General features: G+C 39.3%; 1 protein-coding gene and 1 pseudogene across 10 annotated transcripts in view; one reads left to right on the forward strand and one right to left on the reverse strand.

Moving 5' to 3' along the window:
* Positions 1-16,058, reverse strand: part of TUT4 (terminal uridylyl transferase 4) — a 149,901-nt gene extending 133,843 nt beyond the window's left edge. For 6 of the 10 annotated variants that reach the window (XM_067726104.1, XM_067726108.1, XM_067726101.1 and 3 more), the window contains exon 1: positions 15,896-16,057. The gene's annotated coding sequence lies outside the window, so the exon portion shown is untranslated. Of the gene's footprint in view, positions 1-15,895 lie in introns of all 10 variants that reach the window. The other 4 variants (XM_067726107.1, XM_067726106.1, XM_067726105.1 and 1 more) reach the window with 2 other exon arrangements.
* An 8,430-nt stretch (positions 16,059-24,488) lies between these two features.
* Positions 24,489-25,727, forward strand: LOC137210476 (HIG1 domain family member 1A, mitochondrial pseudogene; annotated as a pseudogene).
* Positions 25,728-27,058: the final 1,331 nt, after the last annotated feature.

Consider the following 27,058-nt stretch of genomic DNA (forward strand, 5'->3'; position numbering starts at 1 on the left):
AGACCTTGGTCACTCACTGCCTATGGGTAACTAAGGAATCAGGAAGTATTTTAAGTTCATGTGACCTACAGCCGAAGGGAGTAGAACATTCGAAAACACACCTTTTACAGTGTTTATCATTCACCTTAAAAGAATTAAATACTCCACTCCTTGCTTATTGTTATCAACATCAAGAGTCCTCAAAACTATTTAGTCTGCTTTCCCAGTGCTGCCAAAAGCTGGAGACTGGGCAGAATTCATAAACTGCAGCCCACTGTGCACTCACCCATTTGTTTCCTTCACTTAAGTCATTGCCAATGACTTATACTGTTAACAATACTACCCAAAGTGATCTACAGACTCAGTGCAGTCACTATCAAAATCACAATGGCATTTTTTGCAGAAACAAAAACCCATCCTAAAAGTCATATGGAATTTCAAAGGACTCTAAATAGGCAAAAAAATCTAAAAAAAGGAAAACATTAGTTGGAAGAATAACACTTTCTTATTTCAAAACTTACTACACAAATCTACAATAACCAAAACAGTCTGGTAATGGCATAAGGAAAGACATGTATCAATGGAACAGAATACAGAGCCCATAAATAAACCCTTACATACGTGGTCATTCGATCTGACAACAGTGCTAAGAGCACTGAATGGAGGAAAGGACAGTCTTTTCAATAAATGGTGCTGGAAAACTGAACACGCCTGTTCAGAAGAATGGAGCTGGACCCTGACCTTACACCAGTTGCAAAAATTAACTCAAAATGGATCAAATAAGACAAGACACTAATTGTAAAAGCAGCAGACAGGAAAAAAACTCAAATGACCATTTGAGCCTTTTGAAAAATTATAGAAAAACTGTCATAAAACAATAAAATATATTACCATACAGATGTAAACTAGACTGAGGAACTCTCTATTCTGTTATGGAGTGATAGTGAAGATATACTGTTAAGTGAAAAAAAGTAATATACACAGGCACGTGTAGTAAGCTAATTTTTTGTAAGAAAGAAGAGAATATATATACCTATATTTTCAGAAATAAACAATACAAGGATAAAAACAAAAGAACAAAGACCTAAATTTAATATCTATACTAAAACTATACCTTATACTCTACACAAACACACACGTAAATATAACTGCATAAAAACTATAAATCTTCATGACCTCGGATTTGGCAACAGTTTCTTAAATATGACATCAAAAGCACAGATGACAAAAGAAAACAATAGATAAATTGGTCTTCATCAAAATTTAAAATTGCATCCTTGACATCCATCTTGACAATGATTTTTTTGGATTTGATACCAAAAGCAAAGGCAACCAAAGCAAAAAAACAAAAAACCAAGTGGGAATCCTCATGCAACTGCTGGTGGGAATAAAATGATGCAGTTGATGCAGAAAACAGTTTGGAAGTTCCTCAAAAAGTTAAACATGGAATTGCCATATGATCTAGCAATTCTACTCGTAGGCATATATCCAAAAGACTGAAAATAGGGACTCAAACAGATATTTGTACACCATGTTCACTGCAGCATTATTCACAACAGCCAGAAGGTAGACGCAATCAAGCATCTATCAACAGATGAATGGATAAACAAAATGTGGGATACACACAATGGAATATTACTTGGCCATTTAAAGGACGAAACTCTGACACATGCTACAACATGGATGAACCTTGAGGACATCATGCTAAATGAAATCAGTCACTCACAAAACGGCAGATGTTGTATGATTCAATTATATAAGATATTGAGAATTGGTAAATTCACAGGGAAAGTAGAACAGAAGTTATCAGGGGCTAGTGGGAAAGGGGAATGGGAAGTCATTGCTTAATAGGTACAGAGTTTCTGTTTGGGATGATAAAAATAGTTTTGGAAATAAATAGTGGCAATGGTTACACAACATTGTGAATGTACTAATGCCACTGAATTGTACACTTAAAAAGGTTAAAACGATAAATTTAATGTGATGTATACTTTACCAGAATAAAAAAAATTTTAACTCAAAATATTTAATCGAAATAATGTGTATTAAGCTTATATAAAATATCACAAACCTCAAATTTTAAATGTCAATCATATTCTAAAATAGCTAAAGGTTTAAAAAAACATAACTTTTTATATGGGTAAATCAACTGACAGTTTTTATGATGAAAGGCAAGTAGAATTGTGCCCTCTTCTCTCAAATTCAGTTTTGTAAATAAATGGGATTTCCAAACTAAATTACCTAGATCCTCATCTAAAGCCCAATTAGCTAGGTTTTCCGGATTAATCAAGCCTTTTCCTTCTGTGTTCATCTGGTAAAGCTTTTTTGGCCACTGGTCAAAGAAGTTTAGTTTAAGTCATGCTTCTTTTCACAAGCAATTTGTTGATTAAAACAGCCTGAGGCTGCCAATTGTTTTTTGGGCTTTTTTCTAATGAGATATGGAGATCATCTGGATCCCCTAATTATCCAAGCCACACTTTCCTCTTTTTCCTTATAAACAAATAATCAAGAACAAGCTCTATCTATATGAAGAGTTCTGTGATGCAAGATTCACTAGAAAGTTCTTGATTCTTCCAACATCAGGCAGCTCTTTGGTATTTATGTATAACAAAGTAGCTAACACTTTTTAAGTGTTACTTGTTTGTTGGGGAGACAAAGTTTGTCCCACAGGTCCAAAAATTGTGATATGTAACTGTGCTGGTCCTACAACTCTTGTGCTACTAACACCATATTCATTTTGAAATTTCATATACTGTATCCCTTGGAATGGGCCAGGTTATGCTGCAATAACAACCTCTACAACTCAGTGTTTATCACAACATACACTGATTTAACAACTCATGCAAAATCCTCTGTGAATTAAGGTGACTCTCTAAGGCAGCTGTCCTTTATGCATTGGCTCAGCATTCCAAGCTGCTTTAATCTTACGTTACCTCCCATATTAGCAAAACAGAGGGAGAAGGCATAGCACTGCTCACCTTTGCTCACATTTCATTTACCAAAAAAAGCCACATGGCTGCACCTAACTTCAAGGCAATAAGGAACACAACCCTCAGAATGCCTCAAAATAAAGGAGCAGTAACAAGGCTTATCACATTAGTACAAGGTGAAATAAGGCAGTCTCTTTGTCTCAACCCATGTTACTATTTCCCTCCAATCTCTTTGTTCAGGGCTAATTTCATGGTCATGTTATCTGTGCAGTTACAGAGGGCTCCATGCTCAGAAAGATGCTGTGCTTGGTTTAAAGCTCTCCTGTCACCAACTTGAAATTCTTAATAATTTTATCTTTGAATCTGTGTTTTGTAGTGAAGTCTAATAGGACAATGGAACATGCACAGGAGCAGGAGATACATGCAAAATGTATACCTTGCCATTCGTTTCCACCTCATTCTCATATAGATTTGGTGATGTCCCGTGAACACAGAATATCGGTGGAGCCATGATGTGTGGGGAGTTCAGCAAGACTCAATGTGAATATTAAGTAAGCATGTTGTCTACAACTAAGTAAGCAAGGGTACTAACAGCCCAAGAAGCCACACTTTGTTTGAACCATAACTTGCTTCAAACACAGAGGAAAGGCAATGGAATTCTAAGAAACATGTATGATCAAAAAGCCTATCATGTCTTTTCTTACTCATGTTACTTCCCTGTATTAACCAACCACTTATGCTGAAAGTGACAACACAGAAGGAAAGGGAAAGATAGAGCAAGCCACAGTTCCTTTTCCTTCCAGTCCTGCCAAATCAAAGGTAAAGACTGTTGGTAGAATGTGCAAGTATAAGAAATGAAATAAAAACAGCGAGTAAGTTTTGTGCAGTGTTTTCCCTGTTCTGGTAAGAATGAAATATATATGTACAAGCTATGAAATTTGAGCAATTCCACGTAAGAGTTAAATAATCATATATTTGCATTTAAATCTGGCATTGCAAAATACAAAGTTGAACAGTAAAATTCATGCTTATTTAACAATTTTAATGTTCTTTATTTACAATGACATTAAAAAGGAAATAAAACGAGCTGAGAGTAAGATCAAAGAAGAAGGAAAAAACCTTGATGTTTTAGTAACTTTAACAGCACTTTTTTTCCTGCATTTTGAACTAGGGACCCTGCATTTTTATTTTGCACTAGGCCCTGCAAATTATGTAGCTGTGCTTTTATTTGCTCAGGTAAAAAAATATAAATCTGGAATTAGTTTTAACAAAGATTAATTTTCAACATTCACATATAAGGTGCTCAGTTAAAAGCTGGAGATACAAAGATAAATAATAGGCTCATGTCTAAAAGGGGAGATAGTCATATAAACAAATAATGACAATATTATGTGACACATGCTAAGGAAACCCTGAGGAAAGAGCCGAAGAAAAAGGCTTCTACATGGAGATAATATTGAGCTGAGAAAGAATTTCTCACTTAAGAGAAGGAGTAAGACAAGATTTGTATGTACTAGACAAAATATATTTCTAAAACTCTGACAGGTTTTTTAGGATGTAAAATAGCATGCATAACGATGAATACAGGAGATGAACTGGGAATGTAAATTGGTACACGTATTTGCACACCAACTCAAGTTTAGACTTTAACAAAGAGAAGCCATAGATGATAAGCAGAAGAGTAACACAATTTCTGCTTTAGATTAACTTCTGCAGAACAGGAAGACAGAGAAGAGAGGAAAAGGAGATGTCACAGAAGTAAACAAGAATAGTTATCAATAATAGTAAAAAGTATTAAAAGGTTATTTAGGGGCTTCCCGGGTGGCGCAGTGGTTGAGTCTGCCTGCCGATGCAGGGGACACGGGTTCATGCTCCAGTCCAGGAAGATCCCACATGCCGCGGAGCGGCTGGGCCCGTGAGCCATGGCCACTGGGCCTGCGCATCCCGAGCCTGTGCTCTGCACCGGGAGAGGCCACAGCAGTGAGGGGCCCGCGTACCACCAAAAAAAAAAAAAAAAAAAGGTTATTTAGGGCCTTAACACAAGCAATTTTAGTGGGATTGCGGAGAGGGAAAAGTTGTGTTAAAGTTAAATGGGTTTCTTCCCAGAAGATGCTTCAATATCCTAATAAGCACTGTAAATCTCTAAGAGTGAGATCTAATTTGCAACATTTCCCAGATTTATTTGACTAAAGAAACATTTTTTGCCAGGACCACCTATCAGCATCTCAAAGGACTGTGAGGAACACAAGTTTTATAACATTGTTCTATGAAACAGAAGTCCAACACTGACTGAGAAAGGCAGAGGGCAGTAGAGGGCTTAAGGCCAGGGTAAAACAATACTAAATGTGAGAAACAGGAAAGAAATCTGACTAAAATACTGCCCAACTGTGTTAAAGACCTAACTACATATATAACACACCAGTCTACTAGTTTATACAATTTACAGATATTTAAGTTCATACTGGGTAGGGGACTGACAGAATGAATATTTCAATAGAGTAAGCAAACACAACAGTAAATGGTGAGGGGGAAGGATAAAGCCCAAAAGAGGTTATATACAAAGAGATTAGGGATAGATGAGAAAACTAAAGAAATGAGAAAGATGCACATACAGATATTAAGGAGATTTTGGTCAGAAGTAGAACCATTTTGGAACCATATGAGTAGGTGTGTCAAGGAAGGTAGAGTTGAATACCACTGGAATACAGAAATTAAGGAAAAATAAAGTTAAGATGTTAGGTAACCTTCAGTATTATGCTTCCAACTGCCTGATATGACATCAAAAATTATACCAAAGTATCAGTGAACATAAGGGAGTGACATAGAGGTTCCTAGATTGAAATAACAAAGTCAGGTAAGAAACAGCCAGTAGGGCACCAGTTTTTTTTTTTCTTTGAATTTTTTAATTTAATTTTATTTATTTTTTTATACAGCAGGTTCTATTAGTCATCGATTTTATACCCATCAGTGTATACATGTCAATCCCAATCACCCAATTCATCACACCACCAACCCCACCACCCTGCCACCTTTCCCCCTTGGCAGTATGACACCAGTCTTAAAAGAAGAAGAATTTTAGAGGAGTATAGAAGAATAGACAGACACTATATAGAAAAACATGGGTCTGGTTTTCTGGCTTTGAGGAAGGAGGTGTGAAGGGAACAAGCTACAAACCCCCTAGAGTATTCAGAATAATGGCTCTCAATCATTTTTCTAACCCATCTGAGAAACAGAATACACAGCCAACAGAAATAAAGAGGAACACAAGAATGGGAGGTGGGAGAGGCTAGCTGTGAGTGGTTTAAAAGACCTTCCAAAGTGATTATGAAACACCTTCCTAAGGAGGTGTACCTCTCATATAATGAAAATTACTGGTTTAAAACTGGTACTATCACAGAAAGCTTAAATACAAGTTCCAAACACTAACTACTTTTTACCTGTATGACAGAATTCAAGACACTGTCTCATACCATAAGTTCCTACAAAAAGTCCTGGAGCCCTTACAAATTTTTCAATTTAAAAAAAAGATTTGTTTAAATAGACATTTCTCCAAAGAACACATTCAGATGGCCAAGAAGCATATGAAAAGCTGCTCAACGTCACTAATTATTAGAGAAATGCAAATCACAACTACAATGAGGTATCACCTCACACCAGTTAGAATGGGCAGCATCAGAAAATCTACAAACAACAAATGCTAGAGGGTGTGGAGAAAAGGGAACCCTCTTGCACTGTTGGTGGAAATGTAAATTGATACAGCCACTATGGAGAACAGTATGGAGGTTCCTTAAAAAACTAAAAATAGAATTACCATATGACCCAGCAATCCCACTACTGGGCATATACCCAGAGAAAACCGTAATTCAAAAAGACACATGCACCCCAATGTTCACTGCAGCACTATTTACAACAGCCAGGTCACAGAAGCAACCTAAATGCCCATCGACAGATGAATAGATAAAGAAAATGTGGTACATATACAAAATGGAATATTATTCAGCCATAAAAAGGAATGAAATTGGATCATTTGTAGAGACGTGGATGGATCTAGAGACTCATACAGAATAAGTCAGAAAAAGAAAAACAAATATCATATATTAATGCATATATGTGGAACCTAGAAAAATGGTACAGGTGAATCAGTTTGCATGGCAGAAATAGAGACACAGATGTAGAGAACAAATGTATGGACAACAAGGGGGGAAAGTGGTGGTGGGGGATGGTGGTGTCATAAATTGGGAGACTGGGATTGACATATATACTCTAATATGCATAGAATGTATAACTAATAAGAACCTGCTGTATAAAAAAATTAAATAAAACTTAAAAATTTTTTAAAAACAGGTTTGTTTTGAAGATACAGTATCAGCTAATATATTCATTCATTCATTCATCTTTGCACACCTGTAAAGTTAACAGTCTTGCAGTATTTCCACTTTATATATTAATGAGGCACCCTGAGTATATGACTTGCCTAAAATGACACAAATGGGATTGTTTTATGACAAAAAAGAAGAGACATATTTTTTGGTTCAATACTTAGGCACTAAGATATGTCCTTAGCCTTAACCAGCAGTTCTCAAACTTTCTGACCTTAGGATGCATTTATACTCCTAAAAATTACCAAGAATCCCAAGAACTTTTGTTTATGTAAGTTATAGCTATTAACACTTACATCATTAGATATTAAAACTGAGAAATTTTTCAAATACAAAATACACTATTAACTCATTCTATGAGGCCAGTATTGCCTTAATACCAAAACCAGACAAAAACATTACGAGAAAACTATACACCAATGTGTCTTAAGAATACAGATGCAAAATCCTCAACAAAATACTAGCAAACCAAATCCAGCAACAAAAAGTTATACACCAGGATCAAGTGTATTCTATACCAGGAATGCAAGGTTGGTTCAATATGAAAATCAATCAATGTAATACACCATATTAATAAAATAAAGGACAAAAACCACACAGTCATCTCGAGTGACACACAAAAAAGCATTTGATAAAATCTAACACCCTTTTACAATAAAAACACTCAACAAATTAGGAATCAAAAGAAACTTTCCTCAATCTGACAAAAAACCCACATGTGACATCATACTTAATGGTGAAATGTTTTCTCCCTTAAGAACAGAAACAAGGATATGTTGTCTTCACGTTTTTTTTAACATTTATCTATTTATTTATTTATTCATTTTGGCCGCGTGGCTTGCAGGATCTTAGTTCCCTGACCAGGGATTGAACACAGGCCACAGAAGTGAAAGCACCGAGTCCTAACCACTGGACCTCCAGGGAATTCCCTGTTGTCTTCACTTCTCTTCGACACTGTACCAGCCAGGGCAATTAGGCAAGAAAAAGAAATAAAAAGCATCCAGACTGGAAAAGAAAAAGTAAAACTATCTATATTTGCAGATGACATGATCCCATATGTAGAAAATCCTAAGGAATCCTCAAAAAACCTGTTAGAGCTAATAAATTAGTCCTGCAAGATTACTATCCAAGATCAATATACAAAAATCAATTGTATTTCTACATACTAGCAATGAACAGTCCAGAAGTGAAGTCAAGAAAACAATTCCAGGGCTTCCCTGGTGGCGCAGTGGTTGAGAGTCCACCTGCCGATGCAGGGGACATGGGTTCGTGCCCTGGTCCAGGAAGATCCCACATGCCGCGGAGCAGCTAGGCCCATGAGCCATGGCCGCTGAGCCTGCGCGTCCGGAGCCTGTGCTCCGCAACGGGAGAGGCCACAACAGTGAGAGGCCCGCGTACCGCAAAAAAAAAAAAAAAAAAAAAAAAAATTCTATTTACAATTGGTACTGTAAATTATACCTCAAAGAAAAAGAAAAAGAAGAATACACTATTACACATTCCAATACCATCAAAGTAATAACAAAAGAAGTACAAGATTTTCTTCAAAAATTGACAAGTGGATCCTAAAATGCACACGGAAATGCAAGGGACTCAGAACAGCCAAAAACAATCTTGAAAAGGAAAAGTTAAGTTGGAGAACTCACAACTTCAACTTCGATTTCCCAATTTCAAAACTTCTACAAAGCTACAGTAATCAAGACTGGGTGGTGGGACTTCCCCGGTGGTGCAGTGGTTAAGAATCCTCCTGCCAATGCAGGGGACACGGGTTCGAGCCCTGGTCCGGGAAGAGCCCACATGCCGCGGAGCAAATAAGCCCGTGTGCCACAACTACTGAGCCTGCGGTCTAGAGCCCACGAGCCACAACTACTGAGCCCATGTGCCACAACTACTGAAGCCGTCACGCCTAGAGCCTGTGCTCCCCAACAAGAGATGCCACCGCAACGAGAAGCCCGTGCACCACAAGGAAGAGGAGCCCCCACTCGCCACAAATAGAGAAAGCCCGCGCACAGCAACAAAGACCCAACGCAGCCAAAAATAAATAAATAAATAAAAGGAAAAAAGACTGGGTGGTACTGGCATAAGGACAGACATACAAATCAACGGAGAATCCAGAAGCAATTGAGAAGCCAGAAACAAACAGAGACTTTTATGCTCTATTGATTTTCAACAATGATAATCAATAATCAATAAGATCATTCAACAAGGGAAAGAATAGTCTTGTCAATAAATGGTGCTAGGATAACTGGATAGCCACATGCAAAAGAATGAAGTTGGACCTCTGCCTCACACCACATTCAAAAATTAACTAAAAATGGATCAAAAACCTAAATGTAAAAGCTAAAACTATAAAACTGGTAGGAAAAAAACACAGGTGTAGATCTTTGTAATTTTGGCTTATATCTCTTGGATATGACTCCCAAAGCGCAAGAAGAAATAGATAAATAGGACTTTATCAAAATCTAAAACTTGGGTGCTTAAAAAAACATACTCAAGAAAATGAAAAGAATTAAATGGCAGTTCCTCAAAAACTAAACATAGATTTACCACATGAACCAGCAATTCCACTTCTGGGTACATTTCCAAAGAACAGAAAGCAGGGACTCAAACAGATATTTGTACACCCACATCCACAGCAGCAGTATTCACAATAGCCAAAAGGCAGAAGCAACCAAAGTGTCTATCAACAGATGAATGGATAAACAAAATATGGTATATAAATACAACAGAACATTATTCAGCCTTAAAAAAGAAGCAAATTCCGACACATGCTAAAACGTGGAAGAACCCTGAAGAAACTGTGCTAAATAAAGTAAGTCACAAAAGAACAAATATTATATGACTCTAATTACATACAGTAGTCAAATTCATAGAAACAGAAAGTAGAATGATGGTTGCTAGGGGCTGAGGGGAGGAGGGAATGAAGAGTTACTGCTTAAGGGCACAGAGTGTTAGTTTAGGAAAAAGGAAAAAGTTCTGGACATGGATGGTGGTGATGGTTGCACAACACTGTGAATATACACTTAAAAATGGTTAACATGGTAAATTTTATGTTATATTTTGCCAAATTTTTTAAATTTAAAAAAAGAAAATGAAAAGATAACCCACAAAATGGGAGAACATTTTTGCATATCATTTATCTGATAAGGGTCTAGTATGCAGAATATATAAAGAACTCTTACAACTCAACAATAAAAATAATCTAATTTTTTTTAATGAACAAAGGATTTAAATAGACATTTCTCCAAATAAGATATACAAATAGGCAACAGACACATGAAGAGATGCTTAACATCATTAGTCATTAGGGAAGTGCAAATCAAAACCACAATGAGATACCACTTCACCAGCTAGGATGGCAATAATTTAAAAGATGGACAATAACAAGTGTTGGTGAGGATGTGGAGAAATTAGAACCCTCATACATTACTAGCGAAAATATAAGATGGTGCAGCCTCTCAGGAAAATAGTTTGGCAGTTCCTCCATAAAGTTAAACATAAATGTATCAAAACACTCAGCAATTCCACTCCTGGGTATATATCCAAGAGAAATGAAAACATACATCCTCACAAAAACTTTTACATGAATGTTCAAAGAAACATTATTCATAATAGCCAAAAAGTGGAAATAACCCAAATGTCTATCAAATGATGAATGGATAAACAAAATATGGTATCTCTATAGAATACATTCCACAGAATGTAGTATTATTCAGCCATAAAAAGGAATGAAGTGCTAATACATGATGTATTATGGACGAACCTTGAAAACATTATGCTTAGTGAAAGAAGCCAGGCACAAAAAGCCACATGTTATATGACTCTATTCACATGAAATATCCAGAATAGGCAATTCCAAAGACAGAATGAGACAGAAAGCAGTTTAGTGGCTGCCAAAAGCTTGAGGTGGGGGGGGGGGGATGCAGGGTGATTGCTAATGGGCACAGGGTTTCTTTTGGTAAGATGAAAATGTTCTGGAATTAAACAGTAGTGATGGTTACATAACCTTACGAATATACACTGAACTGCATGCTTTTTTTTTTTTTGGTCATGTAACGCAGCATATGGGATCTTAGTTCCCCAACCAGGGATCAAACCCATGTCCCCTGCATTGGAAGCACGGAGTCTTAACCGCCAGACTGCCAGGGAAGTCCCTGAACTGCATGTTTTAAAAAGGTGAGTTTTATGGTACTGTAAATTGTATCTCAAAGAAAAAGAAAAAAAGAATACACTATTACACATTCCAATACCATCAAAGTAATAATGTTTTCACATTTATCTATCACTCTACATTCCAGATGAGAAAATGAAAGGGGAAAAGGTAAATATCTTCTTAATATTACTATGAAAACAGTTACGACTCAAAGACCCCCAAAAGGTCCCCAAACATAGTTTGAATACCGCTGACCTAAACTAACCCTCAGCACAAGACTGGAGCTATTTATAGTTAATGACCAATCAATTTTAATGTTAATTAAATTATTTAAACTACAGTGTACAGCTGAGACTGACAAAATGCAATCAGATTTCATTATCATCTTAATTCATACTTTATGTTCTTAACAAAACATTTTTTGACAACCTATGCGACTATACTGAATTTAACATCCTCTGCATACTAAATTTTGACAACCTAAGCTTAAGGTGCAACATAGTATAGTGGTTAAGAGTTCTAACTCTAGACTCAGACACCCTGAGTTCAAATCCTGGCTCAGCAGCAAACTAGCTCTGAGATCTTATCCAAGGTATTTAGTCTTTCTGCAGCTACTTTCCTCACCTATAAATACTGATAATATAAAAGGAGTTGTTGCGAGGGCCGATGAATACTTCTAAGATCTTTAGCAATAAATGAATACATAGTAACTATGCAGTAAGTTACCTATTATCATTGTAAATCAAATACCCATTTAAAACAACCAGATTATTGTGTGTCTTACAAAATACCTAATTTTTGAAAATACAGATTGCTTTGTATAAAGATCAGTAGGACTTTGCTCATCTTTACTAATGAACACCGAGCTTGTATGAATCCTGCCTCTGCTTTCCAGCCCACATTCCCCAATGCCCTATGTTATTGCTTTCCAGTGGTAAACTAGAAAGCAGTCAGCTAACCCAAGCCAAGGAGTGAAAACACTTCCTGTGTAACCATAACAAGGTGATTTCTCCCAGAGTTATTTTTACCTCAAAAGACTCCTCTAAGAAATTAAACATTCTTAGACAATAAGACTTGGATCACAGGATCCTCAAAGAACCAGTCTGGAATACAGCAACTAGAGAGAGGAGAAGAGAGCAGCATACAAAAGATGGCTTGACTATCCAATGAAAACAAGGGTAAATCTATTGATGGAGAAGCCAAGGAGAAAGAAATACTAAAGTAAGAATCAAAAAACATAATTTTAATTACAGCTCAACCACTATCCCACTTGGTGATCTCACTTTACACGATAAAAATCCAAAGGTCTTCATTTAACATACACAATAATCTTCACAATCTGCCAGGTACTTCAAACCATTTCTCTCACCACTCTATCCACAACTCCTCAATTCATACCACACTGAATTTCTCACTCTCCCCTAAACACCAAGCCCTATTACAACTTACCACCTTCACACACATTATTCCTTTACTTTGCAATGGCCTCCAGTCTATCCCCTTCTCCACCTAGAAAACTCCTACTCATCCCTCAAGAGCCGGCTTCTTCCCTCCGAACTCCCATAATCTAGTGTGTTGCAATTTATCTGTACATATTATATGACTGAGTTCCCTGAAGCAAGAGGTTGTCTTCAATAATTTTATATCTCTAAAACCTAGCAATGTCTAGCATAAAGTACAAATGCAAATGTTTGAAGAAACAAATGATTAAATGATGAATGAACAAGCAACCTTAGGCAGTTTCTCCTATAAAATTGGAAGAACACTTGATACATCTGAGAAGCAACATGACATATATAATAGGAAGAACGCACAGAGCTGCTTTCAATCTTTCTAACTCTATGCTCTTATGCAAATTAACCTGAGTCAGAGATTCCTCATTTATAAAACAGTTTTCATAGGGTTGTTACACTGAACAAGTGAAAAAAATACATAAACATGTCTAGCACAATGACTGAAACAAAACAGGTAAATCTTAGTGTAAAAAAATTCTAATTTACTTAGTTCAGTGTAATTAATCTTAATTCCTCTAAGAAGAAAAAAGTCTATATATCCTGCTTTACTCCCCTTGCCTATTTGTCTTTCTAGAACTGTTCTTTTTTAGAACATATTTCTATCTGCAGTAACAATCAACTGAATTCAAGCACTTGTAGTTTATGTTAGGAAGTAACACATCTCACTGAATTTGTTATATCAAAATGGTCTCTTTTTTTAAGGATAAACAAAATTTACTGGCATCAGCATTTACAGGTAAGTCTTATTTATAGTTTCTCTGAAACCAGAAACTTTCTGCAGAAATAAAATTCATACACCTTTGTCTATGCAAAGATCCTGATTTGACATTATATGAAGAACACAACATAATTAATCCTGCTTATTGTGCATGTCAAGGTTAACTTTGAGGTCAAAAAGAGTCATCCAATTACTCTTACTAAAATGACTCTACTCTGAGAACTAATAAAAATTCTCTTTAAACAGCTTTTTATTAATCAGACATTTACAATTACAAATAAAAATTTTTATTTTAAAAGGTCTGAAATTATAATGTAGACACTATACTGTTCCAGCTACATTAACTAAAACTAAATGTAATTCTAGATGTGATTTAGGATTTACAATATTGAACTAAACTTATGTGCATCATAACATCTTGTTAGTTTATCTGTATTACTAACAACTTGACCTAGGACAATGAAAAGACTTTAATTTCCTTTTTGTATTTAGATATTTGCTAGACTTAAAACATTAAATGTCAATAACTTTCACTTCCGCTTCTGTATTATTTCAAGGAAGCTTTATTTTTTCATTTTCCACACAAGTCAAATGAAAAATTACAACCAGCAGGAAAATTTATCTAAAATAGCTCTTTTTTTAAAAAGTAACTATTTTGTTTGTACTAAATATCATCTTTTTAAAGCATAAAACAACTTAAAATTCTTATCTTCCCCAAAGTATACGGTTTTTAAGAAGCACTCTTTAAAATTTGTTTATAAAAGGATCATAATACACTAGACACTAGTGAATTCATTAATTAAGCACAGTTTTCTAAAAGAATATTTCAAAACTTTATAAGTTGTGACTAATCAGTACTAGGATGCAATATAGTGCAGCAATTTCTAAGGAGACATACAGCGTTCTGAGCCTAAAACAAATTTCAGCGTACATTTTACTCATATACAGAACACGCTGATAGTAACAACAACAAAAAAAACTTTAAAAAAAAAACCATCCTACAATTCACCACCTTGATACGGCATTCTCTCTAAATTATCATAACCAGTTGCAATTATCCAATTTTATTAGCTAATAGTTCTCATCATTTTAAAAACAGAAAAAGGATATGTTCCGTTTCACCAAGTGTTACACATTTCGCTACTACAAGACTGGATGGGGGGGCGATCTTTGGAAACAAAAGGTAACCTGATCCGCTCCAGCTAATTATTAAATGCATGCCAACAATACACAATTCGAATTGCACTTCTGGACACTAAGGAGATCACAAAAGGGAGTAAAACGTCAAATGTGTAAGGAACTACTTTTGTATGAAAAATATATCGAAACGAAGAAACATGGTATACCGAAACTAAGACCTCGCGCAAGGTACAAAATTCATCTGATTAAAAATCTGATAATCTTCTAAAAAGAAAGTATTTAATCAACGTTGTTAAAATAACAGTAATTCACCACATTCAGGTACGACTTGAAATCCCGATGATGTCTTTCTTTCAGATCTAAATATCTCATTCTTTTGCAATCCGTATACCAGAAGGACCTGAAACCTCTCGCGGAGGCGTACAACACACTCGGCGAGTGCTGTCTGTTTACAAATACGAATCTCAGTTTCCCACGTCAAAATCGTTCATTACCACCATTCGACCGGGGGGCGGGGGAGAGAGAAGGCGGGCGAGCAAGAAGCGATATCCTCACAGACATCTCTATCTCTACGTTCTCTCCTCACGACAAGGGCGAGCCCGGAAAAAAATGTTTATTATGTATTATATGTGTGTTTGTGTATTTACATGTTACATACGTACGTCTATATCTAAGCAGGGGTGAAAGAAAAGGCACACATGACAAGGAATCATACTGGACCCCAGAAAATGTTCACTCCTATCCCGTTAACTCAAAATCCGCTGCCCGGGTCTACAGGTTTCACCTCAGAGGCCGAGCGTCCCAGCCTCGCTGTGGAGTTCGGTCCCAAAGCTCCCCGATGCCCTCCTCAGGAAGCCCAGGCCGCCGCCCCTACCTCCCTTATCTCTGCCTTCCCCTGGGACACCCGAAGCGCATTCCGGCAAAGAAAGAAGTGTCAGGCCCCAAGAGGACGGCTGACACGGGCTCGGGCCGGGCCGCGACACCTGCGAGCCGCAGCACCTGAGGGCAAAGAGGGGGCCGCCCGGCCTGCCCCGAGCACACCCCCTTGGGCGCCGGGTGCTGCGCCGCGGCCGGAACCTCCGTACCTGCGAGGCCCGCGAGCTACAGGCGCGCGCGGCGCCTCCTCATCTCAGTGGCTCCCGCTCCGCCTCCGCCTCCCGCTGCCGCCGTCACTGCCGCCGCCGCTGGAGGCCAGGACACGACGAGCTCAGGGCACCACCGCCATGTCCGCCGCGCCGCGAACTGCATTGTGGGGGGGAAGGGATGGGGAGGGGGAGGAGAGAGGGGGAGAGAAAGAGGAGGACCCGCTGAGGGGAGGGGGCCGAGGGAGAAGGGGAGCCGGGGGAGAGGGGGAGGGGAGAGAGGGACGGAGCCCCGAATGGAGTCCTGACCCGGGCAGGGGTAGGGAATAGATGCGCAGGAAACCCCGGAGAAGAGGCGCAGAGGGAAGAGTTTGGGGGTGCCCCCTCCCTCCGTTCTGGGGTCCCCTGGGCACTGGTTAAACTGGGGCGGGGGGTAGTAAACACCAGTGGGGGTGGGGCTACGTTCGGGGCCTTGTGGTAGAGACAGGAAACAATGGGGAGGAGGGAAACAACGCCGAGGTGAGAGGACAGCGCACTCACACTCACGCTGAGGGAAGGGGCGAGCGCGCGAGGACACTCTTTAGCCCGCGGGGAGGGGGCGGGGCCCTCTAGCGTTGGGGGAAGGTTGAAGTCACAACGGGCTCGCAGGGAGGGGCGGGGCCACCGAGCGAGGGTCGCGAAGTCCATCTCCCCCGCTGGGCCCCCTTGGGGAGCGGCGCGAGGACGTGCTTAGGAGGCCGGGGTCGCGGGCACTGCCGCGCCGCTCAGGTTGGCTTCCTGGGCTGTGGACCTCCCTACGGAGGCCCCCAAGCGGGAAGAGGGCCCGAAAGCCGTCCCCCAGGGGAAGGAAGCCCCGGCCTTGGACGTGCACCTCTGAGCCTGGCTTACGGAACTGACCCGGCCCACGCCTCCGCGGACCCTTGGCGGCTAGAGCGGGCTTCTGAACACCAGCGAGTAGGTAGACAGAGGAATCCTCCCGGGTCGCCCCACCATTCCCCGCCTATTCACTTTGCCACCAGCCCACCGAAGCTGGAATCCTTTTCTTTTAAAGTGCAGCCAATTCTGGAGTTAAGGAACTCGAGAGAAATCACAAGAGTATCCCACCCTCCACCCCGGTAAAAGATTTAAGAAATCATTTATTTAGTTTCACGTGGGTTTGGAATCAACTACCATCCATGAGCCTTCTCCCCCTCTTGCTTTTAATGTAGGTTCCTCCACATAGTAATTAAAAGTCTCGATCGGAAAGGATAGTTTGGTTAATTTTTTTTAAGATCCCAGCCTTGGAGATTATTCAACCACCCTCTAACCTCAAAGCTGGACAAGTCACACAACTACAGTTCTTGCATTTGACACATGCTGAGGCAGGAAAAGGATATGATAGGTTGGACGTGGGGGAAGATGCAAAATCTTAAGTCTTTACAAGATGCTGCCTTATAAAATTTCTCATGATGTGACTCAGAGGCTGGGGCCTGTAAAAGTTTACAGAAGGCCTCTCTGCAGAATCCGTCTTCTTTGCACCCCAGAACTGGATATTTCTTATTTGTGTATTTATGCCTACATGAATCTGAAGCTTGGTGAGAAGGGACCACTAAGTGCTAGTCATTGAGCTAGGGAGTTCACATATTTTACCATTTAATTCTTATAACAGGGAATTCCCTGCTGGTCCAGTGGTTAGAGCTCCACGCTTCCACTGCAAGGGGCTCGGGTTCCATCCCTGGTCAGGGAACTGGGATCCCAAAAGCGGTGTGGCCAAAAAAAAAATTAAAACAATCCCATGAGGTCCGTGCTACTGCTCTCATTTATAAATGAGAAAATTAGAGCTCTGAGAATTAAGTATCGATACATTTTACTCCACCCGTCTCATGCCAGGGCGCTCCAGTGTAGTGCGTACAGTAGTGGATTTCAAGTCAAAAGAGCTCTACCTGGCTTCAGCACTTATCAGTTGTTTGACTTTGGCCAAATACACCCTCTGAGTTTCTTTATCTGTAAGTTTGCAACGGCAGAATACCTACTTGACAGAGAGGATGTAAGGAAAGTAGCAGGTCCCAAACTTAAAGCCTGTAGAGACATTAAGATGATACTAACATCTTAGTTGCAGAGGAGAGCATGTTAAATTCCACTTGGGTGAGGGTTTAATGGAAGAGGTAGAAGCTGAACCTTGGAGGTTTGCCTACTATGTGCCGGACACAAGTCTGTGATTCGGAGAACATCATTTTGTCTAGAGTGTACAGAAGATAATGAGTCTGAAAACAAAGGCTGGGGCCAGACTGAGAATCCCAGTGCCTCTCTGCTCTTATCCCTTCCAGCTAACGCTCTTCTACCACCTTTCCTATTCCTCAAGATCCAGCTCAACTCCTACCTCCTTTATTAAATCATCTTGATCACCACCCCTGCACACATCACTGAATGTGATTCCTCCATTCTCTGAATCCCTACACATTACTTTTATGAGTCTGACTCCAATAAATTATCAACTTGAGTGCAAATACTTAGCATGTGTATTCCTTATAATGCCTACGTACTCGTTGAATGGAATTTTGGCAGCTATACTCTTGCTTATCATCACAATAGAACACACGTATAGAGCAAGTATTTCTACGCAAAAAACAAGGGAACTTAGGGTATAAGAGACTTAATTAGTGGCCAGGGTCATACAGTAAGTCACAGGCAGGCCTAGAATACCAGTTCTGTGTTCTTTCCATTGAATCACCAACATCTTAATGAGAAATTAAATGGTGAATATCTGACGGCTCTGTATAAATACACTAAGGACTTGCATCTGATACTGCTCTGTATATATATACTAAGGACTTATATCTGATACTTGCAAGGAAGACCTCAAGATTGTGGTTAAGTCTCCAAATTTAGCCTTCCAGTTCAGAAGTTCGGGGAGCTCAATTTCACCCAAACTCAGGTGAAAATTACTTACAGCAAAAATCTTATTTCATCATATGTAATGAGGAATATAATTGCCCAATGGATCAATATTCATATTCTATTCTCTTCCTCGGTGATAGGAAAACCCAATCCAAAAATCATCATATTGGATGAAAAGGTGATTTGGTGAGTAAATTAAATCAGAACAAGAAAGGTAGCTTAGAGATAAGTCTGCTGAAACCAAGATCTACTGGTAAATCATAAAGGGAACAAATCATAAAGGGCCATGTATGTTATTCAAAAAAACAGGTTTTATCCTGTAGTTAATGGGGAGTTACTGAACATTCATAAGTAAGGGAGAGATATGATCAGATCTGCTAAAGTTTTTTTTCTGAGGCTCCTTTTTTTTCTATATACCTGATTTCTTCAAGGAGAGAGATTTCAGTGGTTGGTAACCTTTTACAGACCCTGACTGATGATAAGCTCCAGTCAAAAAGAGTCCCATAATGTGGTCCTAACCACGTCTTCTTCACCTGTGTATTCCCAGCACCCAGAACAATTCTGATGCTCAGAAAGTACCTAGAAATTGTTTGTTGACACTCTAAGTTGTCTGTAAAGCAGATGATAAGTTCAAAGTTTAAAATTATTGTGATTCTTAAAAATAGCATGCATGCGGGCTTCCCTGGTGGTGCAGTGGTTGAGAGTCCGCCTGCCGATGCAGGGGACGCGGGTTCGTGCCCCGGTCCGGGAAGATCCCCCATGCGGCGGAGCGGCTGGGCGCGTAAGCCATGGCCGCTGAGCCTGCGCGTCCGAAGCCTGTGCTCCGCAATGGGAGAGGCCACAACAGTGAAAGGCCCGCGTACCGCAAAAAAAAAAAAAAAAAAGAAAAGAAAATAGCATGCAATACCAGAGCCTCAAAGATAGTGTAAAGGATCGATTTCTTTTTGTCTTTTAGCATTCTTAACATTAAATAAGCTAAAATATGTTTAAATGCCTATTTCGTAGTAAACATTCAACAAAAATTAATTCCCTTTCTCCTTAAAATCAAGTTTCTTCTCAGCTGCCCCAGTTTGGATTTAACGTGCCCACAGACTCACACTAGCACATGTGAGTACTTGCTACCCATTGATTCCATTTAATTTGTTCTGAGGATTCATTGTGTGGAATTTTTAACTACAGCCATACCCTTTAGTGTACTTCCTTGAAGTGTTAAAAACGGTCTGTTGGGGCTTCCTTGGTGGCGCAGTGGTTGAGAGTCCGCCTGCCGATGCAGAGGGCACGGGTTCGTGCCCCGGTCTGGGAAGGTTCCACATGCCGCGGAGCGGCTGGGCGCGTGAGCCATGGCCGCTGAGCCTGCGCGTCCGGAGCCTGTGCTCCGCAATGGGAGAGGCCACAATAGTGAGAGGCCCGCGTACCGCCAAAAAAAAAAACGGTCTGGTTTTTTTTTTCAAAGAGGCTTTTTCTTTAATGTGCATAAGATCTGAGAGTTAGAAAAGACATTAGAGTTCATATAGTTGGATATATCAAGAACATAGATACAGGCCAGGAAATGATGCTATAATTGTAGCCTAGGACCACATTATAAGAGCCACGTAAGCCATTTTAAAAAATGGCCTTTTTCCTTAATGTCACAGAACATTTGCAAGCAAGGCAGAGAGATGATCAGACCTGCTTTCTACAGCAAAATTTACATGCTATGCAGCCCAGGCCCCAGGCACAGAAACTTGTTTTTTTGTTTTGTTATTTTTATTTTTATTTTTTAACCATACAAGCTAGTTGTATTTTATCAACAGGATGCCACAAAGGACCACAATAAAACCAGACTGAAAAGGCTAGATCCAAGATGGTGGGCAAAGTAGGCTAAAAGTCACTGCTTTCCTTGCCTTGATTTATCTCTGTGTTTCCATACCAACCCCTGAGAGCTGAAATACACTTGCTCTGATTTATCTCTGTGTTTGTTTCAAAATACCTCCTGGTATTGGCAGAGATGCTTTGCAGCTGTATTTTAAGAGATACGTGCTTTGAGAGATATACAATGGTCAACTGCTCCTAACCAGCTTTGACTTGATCACAGAAATGTTCCTGCTCAGATGAAACCTGGAGGTATCTGAAAGTTACCTTCACTTCATTACGATGCTAAGATCTCCACCCAAAGTGGGGATTTGTACTCTTCTAGGGACAGTTCGTGCATGAAAAGGAACATGAAAGACTGTGCATGCCCCGGCTGCCCATGAAAATCTCTGCTCCTTTCCTAGAGCTCTGTTGACCTGTTTGCTTAAAATTCCCTTACTCCTCTCCCTTTGGGGAGAGGTGCTTTTAGAGCATGAGCTCCCCTTCTCCATTCTCTGGCCGTTGAATAAAAGCCTGTCTTGCTTGTACCAGACTCAGTTTCATTATTGGCAGTGTGAAGCTGAGAGAGAAAGAACTCCCTGATAGAGCCAGGGGATCTTCAGTTCAGCTAGGGCCCCAAGAGGGGGGCCTCGAATCTAATTCGGTAACACAATTTCTGTTTGAATATTTGTACTTAATAGAGAGCTCATTTCTCCCCACATTTATCTATGCTAGATGTTAGAAGTTCTTCCTTTACTGAGCTGAAATCTTTCTACTATAATGTCTTTTTTTTGGTAATTCCTACCTCAAGAGTAACACCATGTCTCTTTTTCTTCATGTATAAAAACAAGGATGTGAACTAGATGAACTAGGGCAGAAAAAGTGTCTAAAGGTCTTTAATTCTGACATGAACTCCCTTTAAGTCAGCTATTTTACTTTCTCTAAATCAAATCTTCTCCCCCCTTTTTCTCCAAAACAAAAATAAGATCCAACTCCATTCTAACAATTTGCTTATGACCAATTCTAGTGTGTTAGGACAACCTGCACTCTGATTCATTGTTGTATCCTATAAAATGTCATGCATTCTGTCCAGAAGTAAATCTTCACATATATGGTCAAATGATTTTTGATAATGGTGCTGATACCATTCAATGGGAAAAAGTCTTTTTGACTGGGAAAATGGTGCATGGATAGTCACATTGCAAAAGAATGAAGTTGGACCCTTACCTAACACCATATGAAAAAATTAACTCAAAATGGATCTGAGACCTAAGTGTAAGACCTAAAATAATAAAACTGTTAGATAAAAATATAGGACAAAACCTTCACAACATTGGATTTGGCAATGACTTCTTGGATATGACACCAAAGGCACAGGCAACAAACAAAATATGGACAAATTGGACTTCAAGAAAATTAAATTTTTGTGCACAAAAGACAGTATCAACAGAGTAAAAAGGCAACCCACAGAATGGGAGAAAATGTTTGCAAATCATATATCTGATAAGGAATTAATATCTACAATATAGAGAGAACTAAAACTCAACAACAAAAAAACAAACAACCTGATTCAAAAACAGGCAAAAGGGCTTCCCTGGTGGCGCAGTGGTTGAGAGTCCGCCTGCTGATGCAGGGGACACGGGTTCGTGCCCCGGTCCGGGAAGATCCCGCATGCCGTGGAGCGGCTGGGACCGTGAGCCATGGCCGCTGAGCCTGCGCGTCCGGAGCCTGTGCTCCGCAACGGGAGAGGCTACAACAGTGAGAGGCCCGCGTACCGCAAAAAAAAAAAAAAAAAAAAAAAACAGGCAAAGGACCTGAATACACATTTCTCTGAAGAAGATATACAAATGACCGGTATGCACATGAAAAGATGTTCAACATTGCCAATCATTAGGGAAATGCAAATCAAACCTATAATGAGATACCATTGTATCTCACACCCATTAAGATGGCTACTATCATAAAACAAAAAACAAAAAAACTAGAAAATAACAAGTGTTGGTGAGTATGTAGAGATATTAGAACCCTGTGCACTGATGGTTGGAATGTAAAAAGATATAGCCGCTGTGGAAAACAGTATAGTGGTTCCTCAAAAAATTACAAATAGAATTACCATATAGGAACTTCCCTGGTAGTGCAGTGGTTAAGACTCCGCCTGCCAATGCAGGAGACATGGGTTCAAGCCCTGGTCTGGGAAGATCCCCCATGCCATGGAGCAACTAAGCCCATGTGCCACAACTACTAAGGCTGTGCTCTAGAGCCCGCGAGCCACAACTACTGAGCCCGTGTGCCACAACTACTGAAGCCTGCGTGCCTAGAGCCCATGCTCCACAACAAGAGAAGCCACTGCAATGAGAAGCCCGCACTTTGCAACAAAGAGTAGCTCCCGCTTGCCACAACTAGAGAAAGCCCACATGCAGCAACGAGGAACCAATGCAGCCAAAAATAAATAAATTAATTTAAAAAAAAAAAAGACTCCACGCTCGCAATACAGGGGGCCCAGGTTCAATCCCTGGTCAGGGAACTAGATCCCACATGCATGCCGCAACTATGGAGCTGGCAAGCTGCAACTAGGGAGCCCACCTTCCACAACTAAGGCCAGCACAACCAAAAAAAAAAATTCTAGAAACACTGACTCCTTCTTTTAAAACAAACAAAAAAAAAGAATTACCATATAATTCAGCAATTACACTTCGGGACATATACTCCAAAGACTTGAAAACTGGGTACCAAAGAGGTATTTTACACCCATATTCATAGCAGCATTATTCACAATAGCTAAAAAGTGAAAGCAATCCAAGTATTCATTGACAGATGAATGGATAAGCAGATGTGGTATATACATGTAATGGAATATTATTCAGCCTTAAAAAGAAAGGAAATGCATACCTAGGAATAAACCTACCTAAAGAGGAAAAGACATATACTCAGAAAACTATAAAACACTGATGAAAGAAATCAAAGATGACATAAACAGATGGAGAAATATACCATGTTCTTGGATTGGAAGAATCAATATTGAGACAATGACTATACTATGCAAAGCAATCTACAGATTTAATGCAATCCCTATCAAATTACCAATGGCATTCTTCACAGAATTAGAACAAAAAATTTAACAATTTGTATGGAAACACCAACAAAGCCAAACACCCAAATAGCCAAAGCAATCTTGAGAAACAAAAACGGAGCTGGAGGAATCAACCTCCCTGACTTCAAACTATACTACAAAGCTACAGTAATCAAAACAGTATGGTACTGGCACAAAACCAGAAATATAGATTAATGGTACAGGATAGAAAGCCCAGAGAAAAACCCACACACATACGATCACCTAATTTATGACAAAGGAGGCAAGAACATACAATGGAGAAAAGACTGCCTCTTCAATAAGTGGTGCTGGGAAAACTGGATAGCCACATGTAAAAGAATGAAATTAGAACATTTCCTAACACCATACACAAAAATAAACTCAAAATGGATTAAAGACCTAAATGTAAGACCAGACACTATAAAACTCTTAGAGGAAAAAGTAGGAAAAACACTCTTTGACATAAACCACAGCAAGATCTTTTTTGACCGACCTCCTAGAGTAATGAAAATAAAAACAAAAATAAACAAATGGGACCTAATTAAACTTAAAAGTTTTTGCACAGCAAAGGAAACCATAAACAAGATGAAAAGACAACCCTCAGAATGAGAGAAAATATTTGCAAACGAAGCAACAGACAAAGGATTAATCTCCAAAATATACAAACAGCTCACGCAGCTCAATATCAAAAAAAAAACCCAATCCAAAAATGGGCAGAAGACCTAAATATACATTTCACCAAAGAAGACATACCGAGAAGCCAGTAGGAGCCTGTGATGTTGTGCCATTGTCTGAAGATTCTTCAATCACTATGTCAAGTGACACAGATGTTTCTCTTTCTTCATATGATGAAGATCAGGGATCTAAACTTATCCTAAAAGCTAGAGAGGCACCATTTGTCCCCATTGGAATGGCACGTTTTGCAGCAATCTTTGCATATGGATTATATAAATTGAAGAGCAGGGGCAATACTAAAATGTTCACTTGATCCACATGCGCGTGGCAGCCCAAGGCTTTGTTGTGGGAGCAATGACTCTTGGTATGGGCTATTCCATGTATCAAGAATTCTGGGCAGAACCTAAACCTTAGAAGAGGAGATGCTGTCTTGGTCTTGGTGGTGCTTGCTTTAGTTAGACATCTCATATTGAGGTTATATGTTTATGTTGAAAATAAATTCTATGGGTTGGACAATAACATGATAATTTGAATATTGGCTTCCTTTCTTGCAGGCTTGATTTGCCTAGTGACTAGTTCACTAGCTAGGTCATTCAGGGGAGTCAGATTAGCACAAAAACATGTCACTTTTAAATGCACTTGATAGTGGTACAGTGTCCACCTTCTTAAACTCTTCTGATAAAATTAGTTGTAAAGAGGACAACATGTCAAACCTGAAAATGCTCCCAGTTGCTGCAGAATATCATATGCTTTTGATGTAATGTTGGAATCCTATTTACCCCAGTTAATTTAACTCTTTCTGACTGCCTTGTGGACTGAGTACTGTTTTTAAGGTCTGGTTGGTTCTTGAAGAACCCTTTCAGAACAGTGCATGGAATACAACATTATAAACCTCCCAGCAACTATGTGTGTGTTTTTAAATCAAAACTAAAGAGCTGGTAACAGTTGCTTTGAAGTAGTATCTGTTTCAGAATCATAGTTGTAACATGAGAATAACTTAACTGTAGATCCCCGTTTAGCTGTTTTGTAATTGCAGAATTATAGTTTGCTGCTGTTATCTTAGAATAATTTTTAAATGGCATTTTGAAATAGAAGTGTATATTTTAAGTGCTAATGCAAAGGTAAATGAAAAATACTTTTTAAATGTGTGCAGTCTGTTTATTTTCTCTGAAAGAATCATAAATGTTAAACTAAATAAATTGCCTGTAATGGAAGTGATTTATGAGCAAGCTGGTTTGGTCAGACATTATACAAACTTTGGTATACTACAGAATGCTTTGTTGTACTTGTGAGATTCTCTTGTCTAACCTGAATTTACGTTCCATGGTGATAACATGGTAAATGTAGTGTTATTAAAGTAAGTGAACACACACACACACAAAAAAAGAAGACATACAGATGGCCAAGAGGCACATGAAAAGATGCTCGGCATCACTAATTATTAGAGAAATGCAAATCACAACTACAATGAGGTATCGCCTCACACCAGTCAGAATGGCCATCATCAAAAAATCTACAAACAATAAATGCTGGAGAGGGTGTGGAGAAAAGGGAACTCTCTTACACTGTTGGTGGGAATGTAAATTGATACACCGACTGTGGAGAACAGTATGGAGGTTCCTTAAAAAACTAAAAATAGAACTACCATATGACCCAGCCATCCTACTACTGGACATATACCCTGAGAAAACCATAATTCAAAGAGTCATGTACCCCAATGTTCACTGCAGCACTATTTACAATAGCCAGGACATGGAAACAACCTAAATGCCCATCGACAGATGAATGGATAATTACTCAGCCATAAAAAGGAATGAAATTGGGCCATTTGTAGAGATTTGAATGGACCTAGAGTCTGTCATACAGAGTGAAATAAGCCAGAAAGAGAAAAACAAATATCATATATTAAGGCGTGTATGTGGAATCTAGAAAAATGGTACAGATGAACCTATTTGCAGGGCAAGAATAGAGGCATAGACGTAGAGAACGTACATGTGGACATGGGGGGGAAGGGAAGGGTGGGACAAATTGGGAGATTAGGATTGTCATATATACACTACCATGCATAAAATATATAGCTAGCAGGAACGTCCTATAAAGCACAGGAAGTTCAGCTCGGTGCTCTATGATGACCTAGATGGGTGGGATGGTGGGAGGGGGGACAGGAGGTCCAAGAGGGAGGGGATATATGTATACATATAGCTGATTCACTTCATTGTAGAGCAGAAACTAACACAATATTGTACTTTTAAATTATACTCCAATTTAAAAAAAAAAAAGGGAAATTCTACATATGCTACAACATGGATGAACCTTAATGACACTGTGCTAAATGAAATAAGCCAGTCACAAAAAGACAAATACTGTGTGATTCTACTTACATAACGTACTTAGAATAGACAAAATCGTAGAAAGTAGAATGGTGGTTGCCAGGGACTGGGGAGAGGGGAGAATGAGGAATTACTGTTTAATAAGTATAGCGTTTCAATTTTGCAGATGAAAGAAGTTCTGGAGATGAATGGTGGTGATGGTTGCACAACAATATGAATGTATTTAATGCTACTGAACTGTACACTTAAAAATGGTAAAGATAGGGCTTCCCTGGTGGCGCAGTGGTTGAGAGTCTGCCTGCCGATGCAGGGGACATGGGTTCTTGACCCGGTCCGGGAGGATCCCACATGCCGCGGAGCGGC

Source organism: Pseudorca crassidens, chromosome 2, assembly GCF_039906515.1.
Source record: "Pseudorca crassidens isolate mPseCra1 chromosome 2, mPseCra1.hap1, whole genome shotgun sequence".
NCBI classification, from domain to species: domain Eukaryota; kingdom Metazoa; phylum Chordata; class Mammalia; order Artiodactyla; family Delphinidae; genus Pseudorca; species Pseudorca crassidens.